The sequence below is a fragment of the Kogia breviceps genome, chromosome 8 (genome assembly GCF_026419965.1).
Source record: "Kogia breviceps isolate mKogBre1 chromosome 8, mKogBre1 haplotype 1, whole genome shotgun sequence".
Taxonomy (NCBI): domain Eukaryota; kingdom Metazoa; phylum Chordata; class Mammalia; order Artiodactyla; family Physeteridae; genus Kogia; species Kogia breviceps.
The window spans coordinates 97,907,545-97,921,024 of NC_081317.1; the positions used below are offsets into that span (position 1 = coordinate 97,907,545).

The 13,480-nt window shown below is 51.6% G+C and overlaps 1 pseudogene; it reads right to left on the bottom strand.

Moving 5' to 3' along the window:
• Positions 1–5,088: 5,088 nt before the first annotated feature.
• Positions 5,089–10,663, bottom strand: LOC131760856 (NUT family member 2G-like; annotated as a pseudogene).
• Positions 10,664–13,480: the final 2,817 nt, after the last annotated feature.

Sequence of the window (13,480 nt, forward strand, 5' to 3'; positions counted from 1 at the left end):
ATTATATCTAAAAAACCAATGTACATACCTTAATTTTCAAGTAATGCTAATTGGGAAAATGGCACCAATGGACTTACTCAGTGCAGGATTGCCAGAAACCTTCAATCTATAGACAACGTAGTATCTGCAAAGCACAAGAAAACGAGATATGCCTGTTTCTATACCACACTCTGTTTATCCATTCATGAATCTACAGACACTTAGCTTGATCCAATATCTTGGCTACTGTGAAAAGTAAACATGGAAGTGCATATGTCTCTTCACGATACCGATTTCATTTCCTTTTGCTGTATACCCAGAAGTGGGATTGCTGAGTCATAAGGCAGTTGTATTTTTAATTTTTTGAAGAACTTCAATACTGTCTTCCTTAGTGGCTGTATCAATTGACATACCCAGCAAAAATGCACGAGGGTTCCCTAGTCTCCAAGTCATCATCAACACTTGTTATCTTTTGTGTTTTGGATAATTGCCATTGTAACAGGTGTGAGGTGATATATCATTGTGGTTTGAGGTGCATTTCTCTAACAGTTAGTGATGTTGAGCACCTTTTCATGCATCTGTTGGCCATTGATATGCCTCCTTTGGAGAAATGTCTGTTCAGGTCCTTTGCCCATTTAAAAAAATAAATTGATTTTGTTTATTTATGTATTTTTATCTAAGTTGGGTCTTTGTTGCTGATTGTGGGCTTTCTCTATTTGATGCGAGTGGGGGCTACTGTGTTGTGGTGCACGGGCTTCTCCTTGCAGTGGCTTCTCTCATTGTAGAGCACGGTCTCTAGGTGCGCGGGCTTCAGGAGTTGTGGCTCGCAGGCTCTAGATTGCAGGCTCGGTAGTTGTGGTGTGTGGACTTAGTTGCTCCACGTCATGTGGGATCTTCCCGGACCCCGGCTCAAACCTGTGTCCCCTGCATTGGCAGGTGGATTCTTAACCACTGCCCCACCAGGGAAGTCCCTCCTTGGGATTTTAATACGGATTGCATTGAAGCTGTGGATCACTTTGGGTAGTATGGATATTTTAATGATAGTAAATGCTCTAGTTCATGAGCATGGGATGTCTTTCCATATTACCAGTGTCATCTTTAATTATCCTCATTAAATTTTTATACTTTTCAATATATAGATCTTTCACCTGTTTGGCTAAATTTATCCCTAAGTATTTTATTCTTTGTAATGAAATTAAGAATGGGGTTGTTTTCTTCATTTCCTTTTATGGGTAGGTCATTCCTCTTCTATAATGACTTCTATATGCTGATTTTATATCCTGCAACTTTACTAAACTCACTATGAATTCTAACAGTTTTTATTGCTGTTGTTGTTGAATCTTTAGGATTTTCTCCATGAATGATCATGTCACCTGCAAACAGAGGTAATTTTACTTCTTTCTTTCTGATTTGGATGCATTTTGTTTGTTTTTCGTGCCTAATCCTCCGTCTGCCACTGCTATGTTGAATAGAAGTGCTAAGTGTCGACATTCTTGCATTCTTCCTGATATTAGAAGGACAGCTTTTAGTTTTTCACTGTTGAGTAAGATGTTTGCTGTGCTCTTCTTTTTCATATGCCTTTATTGTGTTGAGGTACATTCTTTCTACACCTAATTTGTTCCGCGTTTTTTTATCATGCAAGGATGTTGAATTTTGTCAAATCCTTTTCTGCCTCTATTGAGATGACCATATGATTTTTCCTTCATTTTGTTAATGTGGTGTATCACATTGGTTGATTTGTATATGTTGAACCATCCTTGCATCCCAGGAATAAATCTGACTTGAGCATGGGGTATGATCATTTTAATTTATTGTTGAAATTGGTTTCCTACTATTTTGTCAAGGATTTTTGCATCTATGTCTATCAAAGATATTGGCTGTAATTTTGTTTTCTTGTAGTGTCCGTGTCTGGCTTTGGTATCAGGGTAACTTTAGTTTGGAAGTGTTCCCTCCTATCCAGTTTTTTGGATGAGTTTGAAAAGGATTGGGATTAATTCTTCTTCCAATATTTGGCAAAATTCACCAGGGAAGCCATTGGGTCCTGGATTTTCTACTTTGTTTTGTTCTAAATTATTGATTCAACCTCCTTATTTGTTATTGGACTGTTCAGACTTTCTATGTTATCTTGATTCAGCATTGGTAGGTTTTATGTTTGTAGGAATTTATACATTTCTTCTAGGTTATCCCACTTGTTGGCATAACTGGGAAAGGACCCTTATGATTCCTTTATTTCTGAGGCATCACTTGTATTTTCTCCTCTTTCATTTCTGATTGTCTTTTGTATTTTGTTCTGAATTCGTATAGCCAAGAGTCTTTCAAGTTTATCTTTTCAGTAAACACCACTTCGTTTTCTTTCTATTTTGTATTGTTTTTCTATTGTCTTTTTGATTTATTCCTGCTCTAATCTTTACTGTTTCCTTCCTTCTGCTAAATTTGAGATGACTTTTTTCTTCTTTTCCTAGTTCCTTGAAGCCTAAAGTGAGATTGTTTACTTGAGGTTTTACTTCTTCTTTAATGTATGCATTTACCACTCTAAACTTCTCCTGTCCTACTGCTTTTGCTGCATCCCATAAATCTTGGTGTGTTGTGTTTCATTTTAGTTTCTGTCAAGATTCTTTTTAAATTCCCCTTTGATTTTCTCTTTAACCCAGTGGTTGCTCAAGACTGTATTATTCAGCATGATAAATATAATTAACATTGCTGTGGGCTTCCCTGTTGGCACAGTGGTTGGGAGTCCCCCTGCCAGTGCAGGGGATATGGATTCGTGCCCCTGTCTGGGAAGATCCCACATGCCGCGGAGCGGCTGGGCCTGTGAGCCATGGCCGCTCACCCTGTGCGTCCAGAGCTTGCGCTTCGCAACGGGAGAGGCCACAACAGTGAGAGCCCTGCATACTGAGAAAAATAAAATAGGGGCCTCCCTGGTGGCACAGTGGTTGAGAGTCCCCCTGCCAGTGCAGGGGATACGGGTTCGTGCCCCGGTCTGGGAAGATCCCACATGCCGTGGAGCTGCTAGGCCCATGAGCCATGGCCGGTGAGCCTGCGCGTCCACAGCCTGTGCTCCACAATGGGAGAGCCCACAGCAGTGAGAGGCCCGCGTACCGCAAAAATAAAAATAATTTTTAATTAAAAAATAAAAAAATATAGCTACCATGTCATCCAGCACTGCCACTTCAGGGTCTCTATCCAAAAGAATTCAAAGCAGGATCTCAAAGAAGTATTTGCACACCCACATTCATTGTAACATTATCCAAATTACCCCAGATGTAAAGAAACCCAAATGTCCATCAACAGATGAATGGATAATGGGGTCTATAAATACAATGAAATATTTCCTTCCTTGAAATAAAATAAAACCATGTCTCATGCTAAACCATGGATAAACCTCTAAGACATATGCTAAGTGAAATAAGCCACTCCTAAGAGGACATATCATAGCCACTCACATGAAGTATCTACAGTAGTTAAAATCATAGAAACATACAAAGGTGATTGTCAAGATCTCAGGGAGGAGGAGGGAGAATTAAGGAGTCTCTGCTGTCCCAGCCCCTGCCTGGGTCCTGGAAAAGGAATCAGAGCTCCGAAGCAGGAGAAGAGGCTTTGGCCAGCAGGGAAGGTGGGTGAGGCCCAGGGCGGGTTCACAAAGCATCAGAGCATCTGAGTGCGTTAGGAGGAAGGGGCTTCAGAGGTGGGCCAGCGCAGGCCATGACGGGGGCTAAGCAGGCGGCGAGTGGGTCAGTTCGGGGAGACAGCAGGGGTCTGCTCCCTGCCCCTCATTGTTTTCTCATCTCACCCTTATGAGCGGGTCATTTCCCCTGCTCTGATGATTCGAAGTCTGTGCCGGCACCCACAGGATGGTGACTGAGGCCTCCACACTCCTCAGCATGGATCCCAGCTCCCACCCCGATCTGGGGCCACAGACACCTCTCCCCCTCCCCTGCTGCCCCTGTGAGCAAGCTGTTCTTGTGAAACTCGGTCATAGTTTGCTAGGGGGGACTGTTTTATATGGAATACAAATCAGTGTTGATACCAATACACACACATGTCCAGCCACGGGTGGAAAGGGAAGGGACAGTAGTTCTGGGGTGTCTTTGCACACCCATAGACCCCTAAGGCCAGTCCCCACAGCCACATGGGTCCTCCTCCCGCAGTTGAACGAGATGCTGCTGCACAGAAATCCCACGAGTTCCACAAAGGGGCCCAACTGTCATTTCCCTTATACACACGTTACACGGGGGCCCCATGGACTTCCCCGCACCCATTCCCCTTGTTGCATCCTCATTGGGATTAAGAGGTAGCTGCCTCCAGCACTTTCCACATTGCAATAATCCCAGTGGGACTAGAGGATGCTCCCGCTACGACGAGGCAGACAGTTCTGTCCCCACGGCCAAGACGTTTCCTCTCTGATCAGGCCACCCACACAGGAAACCCTGGATGAGCGGGAGGACATCCCAGCGCCGTTGCCTGGCCACTTCAGAGAAGCAGAGAGAAGCTCCATAATGACAAGGGCTGTCTCCAGGCTCCATCCTAGAAACAGGTTAGTGTCCAGAGGGCTGAAAGGCACAAAAGCAGCTCTGCCTCCCCAGACGGTTCAGGGAGGCAGAAGATGGTACAGATGCCCCACAAGGCCCCTAGCCAAGCAGGCTTGAGAGAAGGGGATGATGAGGGGGTCCCTGGGGAAAGTGAGAGCTGTGCGTTCCCAGGGGCAGCCCGAGGACTCCTTGTCTATGTGGAGGAAAGGTTTGGCCACCTGTAGATCCATAGCTCCTGTGACCTCCCCCATCCTTCCTTCCTCTCAGGATCGCTCTCTGTGGAGCAGCTCAACACGAACAAGATGACAGTGGCCTGAGAGCATTTCCACCAAAACTATCTGTATTCATAATGTACATACATCACTCCAAAGGTCCTGCTCCCACCCACACCTGCCCACACCCACCTCCCCCACCTCCCTAACCCCCCACAATCCCACTCCCGCTCCCTGCCCTGGTGGTTCTTCCCTCTGTCCCTTCCCCCCACATCATCCAGGAGCAGCACTTGAATGAGGAGGAGCCCCTAGGCTCCCCTGGGGGCCGCCCTGGGGGCCTCGGCCTGGGGGGCCGGGCCATCGGCTCCCTACTGGCTGCAGGGCTTCTTCTTCCTCTTCCTATGCTTCTGTGTGACAAACGGGTCACGTTTTCTCTTTCTCTGCTGTGAGGGGCGAGGCAGCCCCAGAGCCAAGGCTGGCTTCCCAGAGACCCCGAGGCCGGCCCCAGGGATGGGCAGCTTCTCAGCAGCGGCTGCGCGTCCACACACAGCCTGCTTCCTCGACTTCGGAGCGGCTGGTGGAGCTGGGCTGAGGCCTCTTCTCTGAGGAGGGTGGGCCTGGGGACCACTCTGGGCGCCCCAACCTCCACGGGAGGCCAGGGTGGAGGCAGGGGCAGGACTCGGGGACAGCCCGCAAGGCAGCTGGCTCTGCTGAGAGCCTAAGAGGAAGGCCAGGGTGGGGAGATCCACCTCGTCCTCACTGGACTCGATCTTGGGCCCTCGGACCCGCCAAACAGGATAGGCTTCCCTGAGAACAGACGCACCCCTGGGTTGCAGTAGAGGGCCAGTGTGCCTTTGACCCTGGAGAGGGAAGCACCGTGTGGACCAGAATGGAGAGACCTCTTGACATCCTCGAGAGGGAACAAAGTCTTTGGGCCTCCTCAGGCCAGTGTCTGTTCCCATGAGCCTATGAGGAGCCTCACAATCCATCTCTGGTGGGCAGGCTTCATCACTGACTCCTAGATGGGGGTCTTGGTCGTGCCTCTGGGCACCTTGGCCGCTGTCGGACTCAGAAGGACTTGAGCCCATTCCGGGTGCACTGTGACTTGGGGTTGCCTGCACACCCTCCTCCTCTTTCAAGGCCAGGAGTCGTTTCTGCACCAGCTGGTAGGAGGGAAGAGGACAGTGATGGCTCCACACACACGTGTGAGAGGAGGAGCATTGGGCGGTGGGACAATGGCCCTGGGGGGGAGGAGGGGATGGGTGACCCCAGGACTCGAATCCAAATACAGACACTGTGGCATTCCTGCCATCCTCCTGCACCTTATTCCCAGCTTTGTGTCCTTTCCTCCCCTCCCGGCTCCCCATCCTCTCCTTCCTATCACCCTGCACTGCACCCACCCCAGAATGGGCCCTTCCCCATGCCAGGCCTCCCAGGCAGGGGAGGGATGGACAGAGCCATGTGGGCCTCCTGTTCTGGGGCCCTACCTCTCCCCTGGTCACTGGGGTCCCTCCGTACCCTGGTCCTCCTGGCTGTCCTTTGTCTCCCCTGTTCTACCAGGGATCCCTCCCTCCTCTGGCTCCCCTGGGTCATCTGGGTTTCCCTGTCCATTGAATCACTTGGGGCCCCCCCTCCTGTAGGGTCCCCTGGCTCCCTGAGTGTCCCTCTCCCTCCCCTGACTCACTTCTTCAGAGATGAGCCCTTCCTCCTGCTCCATCTCCTCAACTAGGGCCGAGGGTTCCAGCTGTGGGTCTGAGGAAAGCAATTCTGCCCGGAATCGAGGGTGAATGACTGGCTCCACCTCGGAGAGAAAGAAGACACTGTGAGCATCCTTGGCCAAGAGTGGCCTGTGAGAGAAGGCCAGGAGGGAAAGTGAAAAGCAGAGACCCACCCCTCTCTCCTCCACAAGGCGGGGATGGTCAGCACACACACATACACACACACACACACAAACATGCACATACCATGCACATACACAGTCACACACAAAAGAGCACATATACAGAGGCATATACACAGACACACAAAGGCATACACACAGACAGACACAGACATATACACACATACATCTGCATACACCTCCCCTAACACCTGGCTCAGGAACAGGAGCTGAGCTTAAGTCCCATCGGCCTGAGCAGAACCCAGATCTTGGGTGCTGAGAGTTCCATGCACTGGCATCTTCTCGACGCCAGGCTCCAGGCCCAGCCTACCTCGGTGACAAAGTCCTCCTGGGAACACAGCTTGTCAATGTGGCTCAAGAAGTCCAGGTCCGAGTAGGTGCCGTCCTCTTCCTGCTTCAGCTCATTTCCATCCTCTCCCCATTCTGCATCTGACTCGCCTGTGACTGAGTGGATGGGCCTCACCAGAGCCTCCATGCCGTCCACATACGCCCTCACAGCCTCAGGGGGAATCTCTTCCTCGGGTGCTTTGGGCTCCTGGGGCCCCTGGGATCTGTGTGGCTTCGGGTGGGAGGGCTGGGCCCTAGGGCTGGACATCCTGGGAGCACAGGCTGAGGCAGAGCAGGAGGAAGGGAAGGAAGGTGAAGGACTCCCGGTCCACTTCCTGACCACCGAGTACACGTTGGTGAGGGCATTGTTTGGTGGACATTGATGTGGGATTGGGCGGGGTCAGGACCACCTGAAACCTCATGCACAGTTAGAGAGGGGAGGTAAGGGGGGCATCTACGAGAGTCACAAGTAAGGAAGTGGGGAACCTCCAATTTTCTAGGTGTCTCCCCATCAGGCCCACTTCTTAGGCAGACTTTCTGTGGGGTCCTTTGACAGGGAGGTGTGAGAGGAGTTACAAAACTGACCAAGTCAATACCCCGTAGTGACAAAGGGCAGCTGAGACCCCACGCCCCCACCCCCGCCTCGGTGTCTGTTTGGCTTGAAAGACCAATGCCCCTGTCTTGAAGGAAAATGATCCACATTGGGACAGTGGCCAACCCTAGGCCCCTGTTACCTGTGCCTTCAACTCCACTGGGAACCTGGGTGCCCGGCTGAAGGCCCACTTTCGGGGCTGGGGGCCCCCGAGGATCCAGCTTCGGTGGGGCTGGAGGAGGCAGGTCCTGCACGCACTGCATCGACTGCAACTTATGCATGTGCATCTCCTCCTCAGCCTCAAATTCCATGAACCTGGGGGGTGACAGAGGCACAGGCCACCCTGAGAAAAAGGCCTGGGTTCTGAAGCCCAACAAAGGCAGCCAGGAATGAGGGATTGGGAGAGGATGTGCCTTGGGGCTGTCAAGGCCCTGTGAGGTGCTGTCCACAGCAGAGAGCTGCTCCTGGAAGCGATAACAAGATCTGGGACCCTTCCTGCCTCACCAGCACTGGAGGGCATTCAACAGCATAGACCCAGGTTGCTGAATTGAACAAGGTCAATGAGACACATGGCTGATCCAGGGGGTACTTTCCCATGCCCCCCATCCCCATCCAGAACCACATGAAGGGCTGACAGCCAGAGGCTGGAACAGGCATGTGTTCCCCACAGGGGTCCTTGCCCAAATCCAGGACCCTGGGCTGGGACTGAGCGTCCTGGAATATAGACCTGGAGACAGGGCCTAGGAGAGGCTGGACCATGTGGATGCTGAGCTTAGAGCAGATGCCTTCCTTTCCTCTGAGAGGCGCTCGTTTGTTTGGTTTTGTTTCTTAAACCAGGGGACTACCATGGAGCAAACACTGGAAGGGCCAAGGACCCTTGGGCTGACATCATGCTGGCTTCCTCAGCCTCTTCAGGGATGCCACGGTACCCACTCAGGCCACTTTTCATGAGGAGAGGGGGTCCCAAATCTATGTCAGTGGCCACCAGCCGTCCACCACTAAGGAAGCAGCAGGCTGGCAGGTGGCCGGAGTTTGACCCCTACTGGACTCACAGCTTCACCCTGCCCCGTCCTGAGACCTTCACGTCAAGGCAAGGGTAGGTCACAATCAGGGGAGGGCAGAGCTCCTGGTGGAGGAAGGACAGAAGACCCAAACTCTCAAGGTGAGGGAGGGGTTTCACGAGGACAGTAGGGCCTCTGGGCTGCGGGGACCCTGTTCTGGGTGACAGCCCTTCTCCTTTGTCCTCTCTGATGAGCACCCCCACGGCCAGACCCTGCCCTCACCCACTCGCCTCACCCTCCACGCAGCCCCTGGGCCCAGGACGCTGACTCACTTTGCTGCCATCTCGTAGTAGATCATCCGTTCCAAGTGGCTTTTGTGCTGCCATTCCTGCTCGGCCCTCCACAGTCCCTCCTCCAGCGTCATGGTGGGCTTCAGGCGGGCCAGGGATCGAAGCCCTGAGCTGTAAACCCTCAGGGTCAGTCTCCGTGCCCGGCCCGGCCCAGCCCCCACCTGCCTGACCCGACCTGCCAATGTGGACCAAACACCACTCAACACAGCATGACTGAGCAACAGGAGGGTGAGAGGCAGGTGTCTGGAAGGGCAAAGACAAGCCTTCCCGGCTACTGCTGACACCGCCTCACACTCACTCGAGGATGACCATCCACTCCCAGGCTAGAGCTGGGACACTGTTCCTTGGGGAGCTCTTTTCCTCTTCAAGGCTGCCTTTTCATAATAAAAATCACTGTCATCAACGAGGCGTGGCATGTGCCAGGCAATCTGCTAACACTTCCTCGATTAGCCCAAGGAGTCTTCTGCACAGTCCTCTGAGTGACGTGTGATTGTCCCCTTCTTACGAGGGACCGGAGGTTTAGGATGGAAATGCCTGCCAGGCTCACAACCCTAGTGGGAGCGAGCCCACGCCCTTTGGAGAGCTCTACCATCACCCTGTTCCTCCTGGAATTCTCCACAACAACGAAGTCGAGGCGCTTCATGCAAAGCTCTCTCCTGGGCCCGCGCTCCTCCCCCTCTTCCGAAGTGACCTCCGCCGGCCATGTTCATTCAAGTCCTGTATGAAAGAAGCCGGCACCACAGGAGAGTGCAGCATCCATTCCTTGGCTCCTCAACTTACATCACGACCCTGTCTGACTGCAAGTCTGCAGTCCATATTACCATGAGAATCATGGAAGAGCAAGTTGGCTAGACTCACAGGGTGGTGGGCTCCGTTGAGATAAGGCACATTTCAGTCATGATGTCATGGACTGGCAGGCTCAGCCATATGACCGACAATGTGCCTTCTCATAGCGTGGTCATCGCCCTCAGACCTTGCTTCCAGTATCCCTAGAAACCTAACCTGCGAGTCCATTCCCAGTTCCTCTTTATTTAAAAGCTCCGATAAGCTCAGGACCCCCTGAGCGTTCACTCACATGAGAAAGCAGGAAGGAGCTTCTGCATCAGGACTCTGGGGAAGGTGTGTCCTGGCCAGGGGCTTGAGGCGCTGCCAACGTCGGAAGTTACTGTACACGCTCTGGGGGTTTGAGGAGCCAGCCTGCGAGGCGTAGGACTGGTTGGTGGCCAGGTTGCCCTCCCAGGAAGTTCCATGTGGCCATGGTACAGAGTTCACTGGACGAATGATAGGGTCCAGCTGGGCAGCTGGTGGTGGAGCTTGAGGAGGAACGCCTGCGGTCTAGCCTCCCTTGCCAGCCTGAGTAACTCCAACAGCTGGAGCAGTCACAACGGTCTCCATCACAGGGGTTGCTAAGAATACGGGTGCAGGACATACAGCACTCCCACTGAGGGCCCCTGGAGCGCTCCAATTGAGGGGGTCCTGAGTAACGATAAAGGTCTGAGTCTGGGGGGCCTCCACTGGCCTCCCTTGTGACCTGACTTGGACAGTGAGGTTGCCAGCCGCAGGGGCACTGGGGCCACGGCCAGCATTAGCCACCAAAGGCGTCCTGGGGAAAGCTGGCAGCAGCAGGCTGCTGCCAGGAGGGAAAGCTGGGGTGATGGGAGGTGGCAGGTGCTGCTCCCTGGGTGGGTGGTGCTGGGCGCCAGGAATGGGTGGAGGAAAGAGCACTGCCATGAAAGTAGACGAGGAGGCACCGGGGTTCATGATCACATCCATTCCCAGCGCTGGAAATGCTGTTGAGGCAAAGGAAAGGAGTGAATGGAGGAGGAGAATGGGCAAGTGCGACTGAAGCTTTCTGCGACATCAGTGTGTACATCTCCACAGGTGAGAGACACTTGGACAAGGGAAACTGTGCAGCGTGCAAATGTCTTCAAGTGATTTTCATGCCCTGAACTCCAGTTGAGAATTATTCCACTGGTGACTCTGCGCCCATCCACCAAGGTCCCTGACCCCTGTCTGCCGAGAAGAAATTGCCTCAGCAAGCATTCACCTGGAGAGCCTCCCTAAGGCACCCCCGGCACCTAAGCCTCACAGGCTGTCTCCCAAGACCTGGAACTGTGTGGACATCCGCTGTGTGAGAAATGCCCCTCAGCTGGCATACTAGCAGGTAGGGACCTTCTCCAAGGTAACTTCTAGGCACCCAAAGGCCCTTTGTGGACAGGCACTGTGTAAAATATTAGGGCCCCACCTCCTCCTCAGTCTTCCTTTCCTGATGCTCAGTATAAATCTCCTCTTTCTTTCCTAGCCTCACAAAACACAACAAAATGCCGGAAAATATCTCTCTAATGGAATCCTGATACAAACCCATAACACTTGCCCAGAATGCACCTGCATCTCAGAACAGCCCACAGGAGATACGTAACATGGGTCAGGTCCTGCCACCCCCTCCCCAGTGCCCAGAGTCACTGTCATCACTCAGGACATCTGTTTCTCGGAGGTGGGGGGGTAGTCTGAGAAGTAGGTGCCTGTCCCTTAGATTCTGTCATTTCACAGCCAGTGATGGCTGTAGAGGATTAAACAAGGGCCAGGAATTGTCATGTTACATTGGTCGTGGGAGTACAGACCACCTGTGGTCCTTCCCCTTCCAGTTCCCAATAACGGAGAGACAATCTGAGAATCAGGCCTAAGCCAGTTGCCATGGTGATCAACTCCTCTGCAACACATCCCTGTTCAGGAGAACAAGGTACACTCCACGGTGCACCTAATTAACCAGAACAGGTGTCATAGGACGTTTAATAATAACACAGAAGATCGTCTTCCTGACCCTGGGCTACGCTCCTTCCCCCTTTAAGAAGAGGAAGCAGCCTTCATAGACATTCCACCCAGACAACCTCACTCCACATCTGCTCCCTGTCCATGAAGGAGTGACCTGAAATATGAACAAACTCTTCCTCTCAAGGCAGCCTGAAGGTCCACCATGAGATACTGGACAAGATGAAGTTGGTCTGAAAAACTGCGATTCCACAAAAGTGAAAAGAATTCAGAGCAACTCAGGAACCTGAGCCCTCTGTTGGCTGAAGTTCCACGGTTGCCCATCCCCTGTTGAATCCAAGGCAAGTTCAGTTAACTGAACTGAGAAGTGAGCTCTGGGCTGCGACGAGTGGACGAGGTGTGGGCTGCGGCAGTTAGAGTAACCTCCTGCCTAGCTCTCTCCACACTTCACTGCAGGTGTGGCCACACACAGCCCCATTGAATAGTTTTCTCACCAAGACATCTCTCCCCACGGCCCCCTTCGATACAGTAGGCTCCTGTTCAAATCCCTTAGAAACATATGGTGAGGCAAGCTTCAGGTGCCTCAGGAACACAATACAGGTCTAGGCTTTCCTCATGACCCTCCCTGTGTCACCACCAGGACAGCACACACATCCTTACACACACGTTTCAAAGTGGCTTGTCTCCCTTCTAGAAAGAATCAACCTGTCTGCTGCCATCCTTTCTCCATAGCCAGGGCAATTCCTCTTGATCCACCTCCAATGACCCCTCCTCCCCAGTGCAGTCTCCGGTTTCTTCAGTCTCCCCGGTCTCCCCAGGTGAAATGTCCGTGTGCGTCCAGCGCTCTCTTCTCCCTCTACTTCAGTGCAACTATGTGCCCACAGTGAAGTGTCACGTGTGAACCCGAAGGACGTGAAGGATGGCAGGCTCTCTGAGAACACACCCCCTGCCTATAGGCTTACCTCCTTCTGAAGCCATCCTGCAGCCTTGCGAATGGACTACTGCTGCCTGGTAGCCTCAATGAGAAAAGTCAAGACCAGGACCCTGAGAGTGACCTGCTTCAGCAGATGCTCAGGATCCAAGTAAAGGAGGGACGAGTTTCAATCTAAACAGCAGAATGCGGCTGAAACGTTCTGCAGTGGGGGAGGGGCAGAGGGCACGTGCATCTGGCTGCAGTGCGGTGGGGGTCATTCCACGAGGACTCTGGCAGGTAGGCAGGAACCGGAAGTTCCTTCCACCTCACACAGTGGCAGCACAATTGGCGTGTGCCTCTTTCGGCAGTTTATAAACTGTTTTTTTGATTCACGGCCCAGAGGCTGGACTTGATGGTCCCTTATTTTCACTTCTTTATCCATCAACCTAGTATTATAGAAATGGAATCATAGAGTATGTGACCTACTGGGCTTGGTTTTTTTCACTCAACGTAATTTTCTGGAAATTCGTCCAGGTTGTTGCTTTTATCAATAGTTTGGTCTTTTTCATTGCTTAGTTCCTAATATTGAACCAGCCTTGCATATGTGGAATTAATTCTACTGGGTCATAAGGTATCGTGCTATTTATACATGGTATGATTTAATTTGCTTATGTTTTTGAGAAGTCTTGCATGTATCTTCATGAGAGATACTGGTATGTACTTTTACAGTTTTGTACTTTGTCTGCTTTTGGCATCAAGGTACAAAGGTCTCATAAAATAAATTAGGAAGTGTTCCCTCTTCTGTTTTCTGGAAGAGACTGTATAAAATTAATCCTTCTTCAAATGTTTGGTAGCATACGCCAGTGAAATCATCTGGGCCTGGAAATTTCTCTTTCAGGAATTTTTAA